General features: G+C 34.2%; 1 long non-coding RNA gene across 1 annotated transcript in view; it reads right to left on the reverse strand.

Moving 5' to 3' along the window:
* The window catches only part of LOC148960225 (uncharacterized), a 28,835-nt gene that overhangs the window by 7,788 nt on the left and 7,057 nt on the right, over positions 1-13,990 (reverse strand). Inside the window, exon 2 of the long non-coding RNA XR_016145320.1 lies at positions 5,692-5,812. This is a non-coding gene — a long non-coding RNA (uncharacterized LOC148960225). The remainder of the gene's footprint in view (positions 1-5,691; positions 5,813-13,990) is intronic.

A 13,990-nucleotide genomic window follows, 5' to 3' on the forward strand; every position in this document is an offset into this window, starting at 1 on the left:
TGGAAGAGGGAAAGGCTACTCACCGAAAAAAGCAACTCGCAGGCTTGAGAATATGGAATATTTTCTAGGAGCGTTTAATAACCCGCCCAGAAAGGCTTATAGAATGATGAAAAAAATACATGCCTTTCTTGCATCCATTTGGTACCAAAGGTTTTGATTATATTTACGTGAACAGAAAAAGGCGGAAATTTTATCCTTTTGGGGGTTTGAGGAGATTGCACGCCGTCCTGGATACTGCCAAAGTGCAAACTTATCTCTTTATGAAAAATGCTGATAATGATAAAATGTAAAAAACAAGCAAAGATGCAGCATAAGTTACTGAGGGTAAAAGAAAATTTTAATGTGCTGTACAAAGACTTTCAAAGAAACTCAAAAAAAAAAAAAGCAAAGCTTCCTACAGCAACGTAGCAATAGAAATCGAGAGACAACAAAAAAAAATAAACGAAGGCTTTTAGAGAAACTCTAAAGCAAAGCTTCCTACAGCAACGTAGCAATAAGAATTGAGAGGCAACAAAATAAAATAAACGAAGGCTTTTAGAGAAACTCTAAAGCAAAGCGCCCTACAGCAACGTAGCATTAGGAATTGAGAGACATCAAAATAAAATAAACGAAGGCTTTTAGAGAAACTCTAAAGCAAAGCTCCCTACAGCAACGTAGCAATAGGAATCGAGAGACAACAAAATAAAATCAACGAAGGCTTTTAGAGAAACTCTAAAGTAAAGCTCCCTACAGCAACGTAGCAATAGGAATTGAGAGACAACAAAATAAAATAAACGAAGATTTTTAGAGAAACTCTAAAGCAAAGCTCCCTACAGCAACGTAGCAATAGGAATTGAGAGACATCAAAATAAAATAAACGAAGGCTTTTAGAGAAACTCTAAAGTAAAGCTCCCTACAGCAACGTAGCAATAGGAATTGAGAGACATCAAAATAAAATCAACGAAGGCTTTTAGAGAAACTCTAAAGTAAAGCTCCCTACAGCAACGTAGCAATAGGAATTGAGAGACAACAAAATAAAATAAACGAAGGCTTTTAGAGAAACTCTAAAGTAAAGCTCCCTACAGCAACGTAGCAATAGGAATCGAGAGACAACAAAATAAAATAAACGAAGGCTTTTAGAGAAACTCTAAAGCAAAGCGCCCTACAGCAACGTAGCATTAGGAATTGAGAGACATCAAAATAAAATCAACGAAGGCTTTTAGAGAAACTCTAAAGTAAAGCTCCCTACAGCAACGTAGCAATAGGAATTGAGAGACATCAAAATAAAATCAACGAAGGCTTTTAGAGAAACTCTAAAGTAAAGCTCCCTACAGCAACGTAGCAATAGGAATTGAGAGACATCAAAATAAAATCAACGAAGGCTTTTAGAGAAACTCTAACGCAAAGCTCTCTACAGAAACGTAGTAATAAAAAGTGATAGGTAAGAATATAAAATCAACGAAGATTTTTAGAGAAACTCTAAAGCAAAGCTCTCTACATCAATGTAGCAATAAAAAGTAATAGGTAAGAATATAAAATCAACAAAGATTTTTAGAGAAACTCTAAAACAAAGCTCTCTACAGCAACGTAGCAATAGGAATTGAAAGACAACAAAATAAAATCAATGAAGGCTTTTAGAGAAACTCTAAAGCAAAGCTCTCTACATCAATGTAGCAATAAAAACTGATAGGTAAGAATATAAAATCAACAAAGATTTTTAGAGAAACTCTAAAGCAAAGCTCTCTACAGCAACGTAGTAATAAAAAGTGATAGGTCAGAATATAAAAACAACAAAGATTTTTAGAGAAAGTCTAAAGCAAAGCTCTCTACATCAATGTAGCAATAAAAAGTGATAGGTAAGAATATAAAAACAAGGAAGATTTTTAGAGAAAGTCTAAAGCAAAGCTCTCTACATCAATGTAGCAATAAAAAGTGATAGGTAAGAATATAAAATCAACAAAGATTTTTAGAGAAACTCTAAAGCAAAGCTCTCTACATCAATGTAGCAATAAAAAGTGATAGGTAAGAATATAAAATCAACAAAGAGTTTTAGAGAAACTCTAAAGCAAAGCTCTTTACAGCAACGTAGTAATAAAAAGTGATAGGTAAGAATATAAAAACAACGAAGATTTTTAGAGAAAGTCTAAAGCAAAGCTCTCTACAGCAACGTAGTAATAAAAAGTGATAGGTAAGAATATAAAAACAACGAGGATTTTTAGAGAAAGTCTAAAGCAAAGCTCTCTACATCAATTTAGTAATAAAAGTGATAGGTAAGAATATAAAAACAACGAAGATTTTTAGAGAAAGTCTAAAGCAAAGCTCCCTACATCAATGTAGTAATAAAAAGTGATAGGTAAGAATATAAAAACAACAAAGATTTTTAGAGAAACTCTAAAGCAAAGCTCTCTATATCAATGTAGCAATAAAAAGTGATAGGTAAGAATATAAAATCAACAAAGATTTTTAGAGAAACTCTAAAGCAAAGCTCTCTACATCAATGTAGCAATAAAAAGTGATAGGTAAGAATATAAAATCAACAAAGATTTTTAGAGAAACTCTAAAGCAAAGCTCTCTACATCAATGTAGCAATAAAAAGTGATAGGTAAGAATATAAAATCAACAAAGATTTTTAGAGAAAGTCTAAAGCAAAGCTCTCTACATCAATGTAGCAATAAAAAGTGATAGGTAAGAATATAAAATCAACAAAGATTTTTAGAGAAACTCTAAAGCAAAGCTCTCTACAGCAACGTTGCAATAAAAAGTGATAGGTAAGAATGTAGAATCAACAAATATTTTAGAGAAACTCTAAAGCAAAGCTCTCTACATCAATGTAGCAATAAAAAGTGATAGGTAAGAATATAAAATCAACAAAGATTTTTAGAGAAACTCTAAAGCAAAGCTCTTTACAGCAACGTAGTAATAAAAAGTGATAGGTAAGAATATAAAAACAACGAAGATTTTTAGAGAAAGTCTAAAGCAAAGTTCTCTACATCAATGTAGTAATAAAAGTGATAGGTAAGAATATAAAAACAACGAAGATTTTTAGAGAAACTCTAAAGCAAAGCTCTCTACATCAATGTAGTAATAAAAGTGATAGGTAAGAATATAAAATCAACAAAGATTTTTAGAGAAACTCTAAAGCAAAGCTCTCTACAGCAACGTAGTAATAAAAAGTGATAGGTAAGAATATAAAAACAAGGAAGATTTTTAGAGAAAGTCTAAAGCAAAGCCCTCTACATCAATGTAGTAATAAAAGTGATAGGTAAGAATATAAAAACAACGAAGATTTTTAGAGAAAGTCTAAAGCAAAGCTCCCTACATCAATGTAGTAATAAAAAGTGATAGGTAAGAATATAAAAACAACAAAGATTTTTAGAGAAACTCTAAAGCAAAGCTCTCTACATCAATGTAGCAATAAAAAGTGATAGGTAAGAATATAAAATCAACAAAGATTTTTAGAGAAAGTCTTAAGCAAAGCTCTCTACAGCAACGTTGCAATAAAAAGTGATAGGTAAGAATATAAAAACAACGAAGATTTTTAGAGAAAGTCTAAAGCAAAGCTCTCTACATCAATGTAGCAATAAAAAGTGATAGGTAAGAATATAAAATCAACAAAGATTTTTAGAGAAAGTCTAAAGCAAAGCTCTCTACATCAATGTAGCAATAAATAGTGATAGGTAAGAATGTAAAATCAACGAAGATTTTTAGAGAAACTCTAAAGCAAAGCTCTCTACATCAATGTAGCAATAAAAAGTGATAGGTAAGAATATAAAAACAACGAAGATTTTTAGAGAAAGTCTAAAGCAAAGCTCTCTACATCAATGTAGCAATACAAAGTGATAGGTAAGAATATAAAAACAACGAAGATTTTTAGAGAAACTCTAAAGCAAAGCTCTCTACATCAATGTAGCAATAAATAGTGATAGGTAAGAATATAAAAACAACGAAGATTTTTAGAGAAAGTCTAAAGCAAAGCTCTCTACATCAATGTAGCAATACAAAGTGATAGGTAAGAATATAAAAACAACGAAGATTTTTAGAGAAAGTCTAAAGCAAAGCTCCCTACAGCAACTTTGCAATAAAAATTGACAGGCAAAAAAATAAAATCAACGAAGGATTTTAGAGAAACTCTAGAGCAAAGCTCCCTACAGCAACTTTGCAATAAAAATTGAAAGGCAACAAAATAAAAACAACGAAGGATTTTGGAGAAACTCTAAAGCAAAGCTCCCTAGAGCAACTTTACAATAAAAATTGACAGGCAAGAAAATAAAAACAACGAAGGATTTTGGAGAAAACTCTAGAGCAAAGCTCCCTACAGCAACTTTGCAATAAAAATTGAAAGGCAAAAAAATAAAATCAACGAAGGATTTTAGAGAAACTCTAGAGCAAAGCTCCCTACAGCAACTTTGCAATAAAAATTGACAGGCAACAAAATAAAAACAACGAAGGATTTTGGAGAGACTCTAAAGCAAAGCTCTTTACAGCAACATAGTAATAAAAAGTGATAGGTAAGAATATAAATTCAACGAAGATTTTTAGAGAAAGTCTAAAGCAAAGCTCTCTACAGCAACGTAGTAATAAAAAGTGATAGGTAAGAATATAAAAACAACGAAGATTTTTAGAGAAACTCTAAAGCAAAGCTCTCTACATCAATGTAGCAATAAATAGTGATAGGTAAGAATGTAAAATCAGCGAAGATTTTTAGAGAAACTCTAAAGCAAAGCTCTCTACATCAATGTAGCAATAAAAAGTGATAGGTAAGAATACAAAATCAACAAAGATTTTTAGAGAAACTCTAAAGCAAAGCTCCCTACAGCAACGTAGTAATAAAAAGTGATAGGTAAGAATATAAAAACAACGAAGATTTTTAGAGAAACTCTAAACCAAAGCTCCCTACAGCAACTTTGCAATAAAAATTGACAGGCAAAAAAATAAAATCAACGAAGGATTTTAGAGAAACTCTAGAGCAAAGCTCCCTACAGCAACTTTGCAATAAAAATTGACAGGCAACAAAATAAAAACAACGAAGGATTTTGGAGAGACTCTAAAGCAAAGCTCCCTACAGCAACGTAGTTTTAGAAATTGAAAAAGAAAAACAATAAAATCAAGGAAGGCTTTTAAAGAAACTCTAAAGCAAAGCTCCCTAGAGCAACTTTACAATAAAAATTGACATGCAAGAAAATAAAAACAACGCGAAGAATTTTAGAGAAACTCTAAAGCAAAACTCCTTACAGAAACTTTGCAATAAAAATTGACAGGCAAGAAAATAAAAACCACGAAGGATTTTAGAGAAACTCTAAAGCAAAACTCCTTATAGCAACTTTGCAATAAAAATTGACAGGCAAAAAAATAAAATCAACGAAGGATTTTAGAAAAACTCTAGAGCAAAGCTCCCAACAGCAACGTAGCTACCAGCAGTAAGTTAGAAATAAAAATTCATGCGAAAGGACACAGAAATGCAAACGTTTTTAGAGACTTTTTTTTACAAAGCTAAGAACAGTAAGAGACTTTTCAACAAAGCAATGTATAGTAAGTCATAAATTAATTTTAATTCACAAGGAAAAAATATTTTTTGAAATATGATGCTAATTTGAAAATAAAAATTTTCCTAAGAAAATAAAAGGTCTACACGTCAGAATAAAAGCACAAGGATCCACGCTATTTAAGTTTGTAAGTTTTAGGTAATATTTGAAGGAAAGGCAACCGACATACCTGCCAAAGCCATCAACCTTTTTACGAAGTTTCAGTCCAAATCCTATTCATATCCAGTCTCTAGGTCTTCATAGCATCAACTGGCTAAATTGGTGAGGCTTTGAAGAGGATTTTGTGAGCCCTAGGATTTTAACCAAGAAAAATAACATTGGAAGTAGTTGAAAAAATATTTCAATTAAGTTTAAGAAAATTAAAGTTTCTGAACTTTTGTCCAAGAGAACAAAGTCCAGAGCTAAAAGGAAGAACTGAAGGACCAAAGAAACCAAACAGTTTATGAATAAAAGAGTTCTGGAGAACGTTATCAAGAAAGTCTGAAATTAAAGAGTCATTTAAATCAAAATATCGACACCCTAGATGGCTTTTACATTGTTAACATTTTTTCAAAGTTCTAAAAAGCAAAAAAAATTGTTTTCAAAACCAAGTTGGCAAAAAATTGATATTGGTTGGAAGGAGCTGAGAGAGGAGGTTTTCTTATGAAAGGGTAGTATCGTTGCTAAGAGGATATCTTCAAAATGATTCCAAATGCAGCATTAGTAAAGGTAATGTCATGGTAATTAAAAGTAATATATAATGTTTTGCATTAAAACTTAATCATTGGCATCACATTACAGCTTTAGTTTGGAAGAATTCGGAGGAAATTAAACAAGTGAGGATATTGTCCTAAATTTTTCCTAAACTCTCAATATTTAAGTGATATCCTTAAAACCCACAAAACAATATGCAGCTGTGTCCTACATCAAGCTACGTATGAAGCAGATCAGAAGTGGGGGAGGCAAAATAAGAAAGCCACACAAACACGCCCTTTATCAAAGGCCACACCCAAAAATTAAGTAAAGAATTAGTTGATAGATTATCTGCAGACGGAAGGAAAGTTCTGTAATGTATTCATTCTGTGGGTTAATGCATATATATTAATGTCAGTATCTTATGGGAAAATAAATTTTATGATTGAAATTAGATTAAGGGCAATCTCGGCCTCGATATCTATTAAAAAAATAGAGGAAGAGATTTTTTGCAAGCAATTCAAGGCTGTCTACTCTTGATCTGATGTCGAACTGAATGTGAAACTGCAAAAATTTAAAACTTTTTAATGAACATCGATTCAGAAGAACATTTAAATGTAGAATGAACCATAAAAATTAAAAATAAAGGGCAGCAACGTAGCCATTTTTGAATGGTGCAGGGAAAATAGGTATGAAACAGCGAGTGTATGATGAAGGGAGAGAATTCATTTTGAGGACCAAGTCTTCTGAATTGTATAAATACCATAACTAAAATAAGGGTGAATATAAAGTCATAATTGTCGTTTCAACTTGAAAAAATTCCTTGGACCATTATGCTCTCATGAATCACTGCTGACATAGACTCACATAATGAATCACTGCTTTAATCACACATAATTCGATATCCATCTTTGCTATGCTTTAAAGTGCAAAATCTTTTTAAGGCTAAGTCTACAAAGGAAAATTATAGAACATTTTGGCAAAATATTTTCAGTTAAAAGATGAATCAATGAAATCATTCTGGCAACAAAGAAAAGGAGGTTCTTCAAACAAAAAAATTAACATTCTTTTAGGAACAGTGACTAAATTGAGAGCATTAATAAAGCAAGATTCAAAACAATATAGAAAAGGAAACATGATATTGATGTCTTAAGATTGCAGAATCTTTTTGAAGAAAGTGAAGAATGGTAAGCATGAATTGCAAAGCAACTGATTTCTTGCAGCAGTGCAAGGAGGGCTGTTTCTAGCATCAAGAAGGCATTTATTTAAAGTAAATTATATTCAACTTTGGTTGAAACAACATATGATACACTGCAAAAAAGTCTTGTTTATTGATAGCTCTTTTAGTTTGCTACATATTTTAAAATACTTTTTGAAATACTTGATTTGAAAGGTAGATTACAACCTTGTAAGAAATTATATTGCTTAGCAAAATGCTGTATCATAATTAACTACCTGATTTTTGGTTCCAAAGTTTTCCTATCAAGACAAAACACCACAGAAGTCAAAGCAGAATGCAAATATCCATGACTCTACATTAAACAAATTTATATTAATTTATATAATATAAAGATTATCAACATTTTAGTATATAGTCTTTCACAAACTGGTGTTGATTTTTATTAGTTTCAGTGCTTTGTTTAAAAACATTTTGTTGATGCTTTTGGTTTTTTTGCTCAAAATTTCTTGTAATGGTTATTGACCTTTACATTTAAAGTCTGATTCACTTTAACATTCATATCCAAATAAAATTTCATGTACTAAAGTATAATTAGAAAACTGTTGTGTTTTTTCTTAAAAAAGAAAAATGAGATAATGACTTTTGAAATCATCTTACATTGAGCTGCAATCCTTCAGAGCAGATTAAATGCTGGTCAAATGAAATTCTATCAGAGCTTTTTCATGAGAGATGTTATAGAATTTGAAATCATTAAGGGTTCTTATTTTCTTTCAATTGTATTATTCAAATTTAGGTGTTAAGTCATGCTATTAAGCCTTAACTTGCTGATTTGATGTCTTTGGAAATAATAGTGAATGTAGTTAGGTTTTCTTGGATGAAAGTTGTTACAGAGAGTGTTAGTAAGTGTTTTGGATAGGGCTTCTTGTTATTTTAATGTATGCTTTTGCCAGGCTGTTCCCTTCTCCTGTCCCTCTCTCTCCTTCTGGTTTAAAGTAAAGTTTGTTTCTTCAAATCCTCTATAATTTTACCTCATAGGGGTTTGGGCTTATTAACATAACAGTTCAACATGATAAAGATAAAGAAAATGGTGGAAGATTTGTGCCCCACCAACCCCCCCCCCCCCCCCCCAAGGCCCCCCTGCTCCGCGGTGCCTGAGTCTTGTCATCAAATTAGCAAATATAATTGGTTATTAAGAGTTTCCGCGTTTTCTGCTTTTTCGATTTTCACCCTCTTTCAAAATCGAAAACGCGGAAAACGCGGAATTCTCATTCCTGTAAAAATAAGGTCTTATATCTTAATTATTGCAAGAGCCCTGTTGCTTTGTTTATGTATTTCCATTTCAGAAACTTTAAAGGGGAACTGAAGTGAAAAATGAAAATCATTTAATTAGTAGTTTTCATCGTGCTGATTTCGAATATCGACACGAAATTAGTGTTTTTCTTTTCGTTTTCCTGCATTTAACGCGCAAAGTGTGAAATTTCTCCATTTCCGTGGCGGAGAGGTCTGGAGACAAGTTTCAGGGGCTGACGTAAAGTCGTGGACACGTGCCCCGAACCTAACGAAAACAACATTGTAGTAGAGTGAATCGGAGGGAGGGAATTTTAGACAGGTCATCTGTTGGAAAAATTAGGCCTTTTTTCCTGTCAAGGTTTTCTCTTCTGATTCCTTGCCAAGAAACATGCTGGAATAGATTAAGACTTGGGGCATGTTGAAATTTGCCGAAAATTTCAAAATGGCGGAATTTTTCAAAATGGCAAATTTTTTACAATGTTTTGGCTACAATGTATCGATATAGTCTTCTAAGACGAGCATCACTTGGCACCAAAGTGACCTACTATGTTAAAAGCATGTTTGTTGTCATGACTAATCATCAAAAATTCAAAATGGTGTTCTTAAAGTGGCAGAACTAAACAAATCAACAATTTTGGCGCTTCGCTCCATAAAACAAAGTAACTGTGGCCAGAAACCATATAAAAGTTAAACAAACGCAACGAAAAAGGTTCTATTATGGTCCAACTCCATCATAAATTTCAATACTGAAAACTAAAAGTCATCCTAACTTCCATCTGAGTCAGCATCAAAGTCATAGTCACTATCATCTGTGCTTTCTGCTTCACTGTTTTCACTTCCACCAACAACTTCTGCTCCATTATCAGTGTCTGACTGGTTGTTATTTGGGGAAACTGGTTGCACGTATACTTCTTTCCATCCCCATGTTTCAGTCAACAGAGGAAAGTTAATCATCTGCTTTGTGCATTGATGCCATATGTGAGCCTGGAGCCATTTTCATCATTTCCAAACTTGACTTGACTTTCTGCCTTTCGTACATTCGAATTATTGTGTCAACATGGCATTCATCTTTTTTGCCTCCGTACATGACAATTCGAAAGAACTCTTTATCAAGAGACAAAATCCGATGGAAGGAAGAGTGGAACCAAAGTTGTTCAGCAGACTATAGCATCTCAATTTGACCATCTTTTTCCATGATATTAATTTTCCAATTCCAAATGGAAAAGACGTCGTATCACAACCAGTGATTCTGTAGTATGCTGCCAAAATACTACAGGCTTTTATGCCGATATTTGAACATTTACGAATATTGACTCGATATTTACGAATCTTTCCTGTCCTATCTTCATTTGCCACTTCTGAAGATCTTAGGCTGCAGGTGTGCAGAATCTGAAGTATGCCTTTGCATACTCTTCCCAAGTCGGTTCACTTTTGATTGACCTTACTGCAGCCATGCCGTCAATTATCCACGCTGCTTTAGACAAAGGTGTTTGCACTTCTGCTATAGATTCTTCTATCAGAGAATTTCATAATGCAACTTTCCAGCCTTGTCTGAGATCACTGTCAGGTGATGCTAAAGCTAGTGGAACAGTTGTAAAAGGATAAGAATGTGCGTCTCTTGGACTTGTAGCCTTTACCAAAAAGTGCTCCAAATGTTTGCCTGTCCTCCTTGAGAATGCTTATGGCTTTGGAAACCTTTTTGCCCGCTCCATGCCAGTTTTGATCCTAGGATTTTTATTGATGCAAATTTACTAACCCTACTTTCTTTGGCTTTGAGTCTTTCGTCAATAAACTCAGCATACATTGCTTCTCCTACTGCAGATGAATTCAGAAGTCCCTCAATGACCGATGGCTCGATTTCGGCTCCAGTTTTGAAATGTCTTGCAGGACCATCTAGGAATGGATCATAATACTTATCAAGCTGCAAAACAAGATCTTCGGTCATTGCCTCGTGCTTCTTTATCGCACAAACAGTTGATTCTTTGTGAACGGACTGCGTCAAAACATTCAAACGTACTTTCAGTATGGCTCGAACAGTAGCCATGAAATGACTGGTCTTTACAAAGGTATCAACAGCCTTCTCATCGGTGCTTAATCCACCTTGCATGGGGCTCCCTCTGACCCTTACCTCTCTGTTAATGGTTGTTTCGGTTACCAAGTCGCCATGATTAGTCAAGTATGGTTTGCCAGAGACTGAACCACCAAAGCCATTAACCAGAAGGTCATTCCGTGCTCGCTCTTGCTTTGATCTAATATCCTGCAGCTTGACATGTTGAAATGTCAGGTAACGGGTATAGTTTTGATGCCCAAATGCAAAACACTCGCAACAAAACACGCTCTGCTGCTAAATGGCGCTCAATTGTTTTTTCTCTTTTACAGCACTGACGAAGCATAACATAGCCGAGACATCACGAATGTATTGCATCATCATTTGATCCTGTGTGTCAAAGGCATCTGTTAAATTGTTCATAATCTGTTTGAATTCTTGTGAATTAGTTATGGACTTCAAATTGGCGGTTGATTGGACAAGCCTCAAATTCACAATTTTCCTTTTGAATCTTGGACTGAATTCACCTTTGTTCAGGACACCCTTCATTTGATAGCGAAGCAAGGCTTCAAAAGCCTGTTTTTGTAGCCTTATGCTTCTATGGCAATGCCTTCTTTTCATCGCTTGACCAGCAGACCCTTGTGCTATTACATCGCCATTCATCCACCATTCCTTAAGTCTGAGACAAGAATACTTTTTTCCAAGGATATTCAAATTGACTATTATGGGATGGAAGCCGCCCAAGTAGGTGATGATTTGATCGTACTTCCCTTGGTTTAGCCATTGAATAATAAGAACTTTTGAATAAATTGCTTGATCTGCATGAAGAAAAATATGATCTATTTCTAGCTGATCAAGCATATTTTGAATCATGTCCATATACCATTTGACGACGTTATCATCTGGAGGAGTAACAGGAAGATTTTCTAGTTTGCACCTTCTTGTAGTACAATCTGTTGAAGCTTTCATGAAGTTTGTCCATGATGCAACTAGCTGGAGAGCATCAGTGTCTAATCCAGGCTGTATTTCTAGAAGCATCTCTTTACTTACAGCTCCACACAATACCCAAGCTACATCACGATGAAATGCCTCTTCAATCAGTGGTGAATCTTTGATTATGTCTTCAAAATCAGGCATTGCTGGAAGGCCTGCCCGTTTCTTTGGAATAACATATAAGCCATAATCTTTCTTTCCGTGGTGCAATAGATCTACGAATGATTCATATAAGCGTGTCCCTTTATCACCAGGAATGATGGCTGGAAAATCGTTCCCATGGTGTAGTGTGTCGTCTGTGACCCAGTCAAAGTTTGTTGTCGGCCATCAGAATCATCAAAAGTATACCATTTTGATTTCTTTAAGATCAGTCATGACAACAAACATGCCTTTAACATTGTAAGACACTTTGGTGCCAAGTAATGCTCGTCTTAGAAGACCATATCGATACATTGTAGCCAAAACATTGTAAAAAAATCGCCATTTTGAAAAATTCCGCCATTTTGAAATTTTTGGCAAATTTCAACATGCCCCAAGTCTTAATCTATTCCAGCATGTTTCTTGGCAAGGAATCCGAAGAGAAAACCTTGACAGGAAAAGAGGCCTAATTTTTCCAGCAAATGACCTGTCTATTTGGTTAATAGTTAAAATTTCAGATCGCAATTTTCACGACAGCTCTTCAGGAATGACAACAGACTTAAGATCGAGCGACGATGAAGTGTTTGGAGCATGTGGTGGTGAAGTACTTGCCCTACCAAGGGCGAACGGGACCTGCGAAAGTGGCGATGAAGATTAGCCTAGGCCCGATGAGATCCCAGAGGATGGAATGAATTATCTCCCGCGACGTGCTCGTTTTGTTGGTAGAAATGAGGAAGTAAATAAATGGTACGTCGATCCTTGTTTCTTTTCTTGCAATGAAGGCAAGAAATACTCAAACTCAATTTCCTTATTTCCTTATAAAAAGTAAGATACAACAGAGAATGAGTAGGCTTCCTATTATAATCTTTCCATTTCTAAAATCTGAAATAATAAGGATTATTACATGTTACAATTTAATAAATATTTGCTTTGATATAAAAACGTTTATACATAGTTTGATGTGTAGCACGGAACAGGTCGACCTAATCCACTTTTGGTTTAAAAACTGGTTTGTTTTGTGTACATTGACAAGTATTTTTAAATCTTCCTGCAATTCAGATTTTTGGACTGATAATTCGAAAATGTCAAATATTTAATAGAATTGCATAAATATGCCTAAAATAGAATAATACCTAAAATTATATCCACTTTGCTAGGTATCTACAAACAGTGGCCGATCAATGTATGGTTTGCTGGTTTTTGGGTATTTGTGCTGGAATAACTGGACAACTTTAAGTATGCATTTATCACAAATGTAAAGAAAAGAAGACAAAGAAGACAAGAGTTTCAAAATTCTGCAGAGAGACAATGAAAATGCAAAAATCAGCTACCTACTACATATACAGTGGAGAACAGGGTTATATACACAGGGTTATTCAAAAGGACCAGACTTTTAGTTCATAATAGCAAGAAGATAAATTTGTTGAAACTAGTGGGACAATGGCCAAATCTTGTCAGCCCTAGGCCAAATCACTAGATTAGTCACATCAAGGGGGGGGGGGGGGGGATTGAGCAAGGCTTGATATTTTTAAGATTCCTAAGGTGTACTTCTCAACACAGTTCACTCACATCAAAATGTGTAGAATAGTTTGGATTTGATCAAGATTTTCTCTTACAATAATGGTCCTGTACCACCTGCTTGGTAACATTTTTTATAAATAATCAGAGGAAAATGTTTTACCTTCAGGGTACAATGTTCTTTTAATGTATTCTGTCACTGCCTGTTGTTTAGATACACTGTTTTTAAATTTTGAGAATGAAGTTTTTTGTGCCCAACGGTTGTATTTTTCTGAAATTCGCTTCAACTCAACATTTAATAAACTTGGAAACATATACATCATTTAATGGTTGTGCTTTAAATCCTCCCCCTTTATGTACATCCTGGTATGAATTGTTTTTTATGTCTGGAGTTAAATCAGAAAATGCTTTGATATCATGTTCTGTAGACAAAGCATGAGAAATCATGTTTGAAGGGGTATTTCTGAAGTGGGGGACCACTTTTATCATTTTCTGCAAGTAAATTGTGTGGGTTTGCCAAGTTTCATGGCTGTATAGTTAACATACTAACGTATTCTGAGTACTGGGCACAAGTACCCAGTCTAAAAATAGTACAAGGGGTAGTTCTGAGGATGGGGACCATTTTTATCT

The sequence above is a fragment of the Rhopilema esculentum genome, chromosome 5, assembly GCF_057945365.1.
Source record: "Rhopilema esculentum isolate cy_ngs chromosome 5, ASM5794536v1, whole genome shotgun sequence".
In the NCBI taxonomy this organism is placed as follows: domain Eukaryota; kingdom Metazoa; phylum Cnidaria; class Scyphozoa; order Rhizostomeae; family Rhizostomatidae; genus Rhopilema; species Rhopilema esculentum.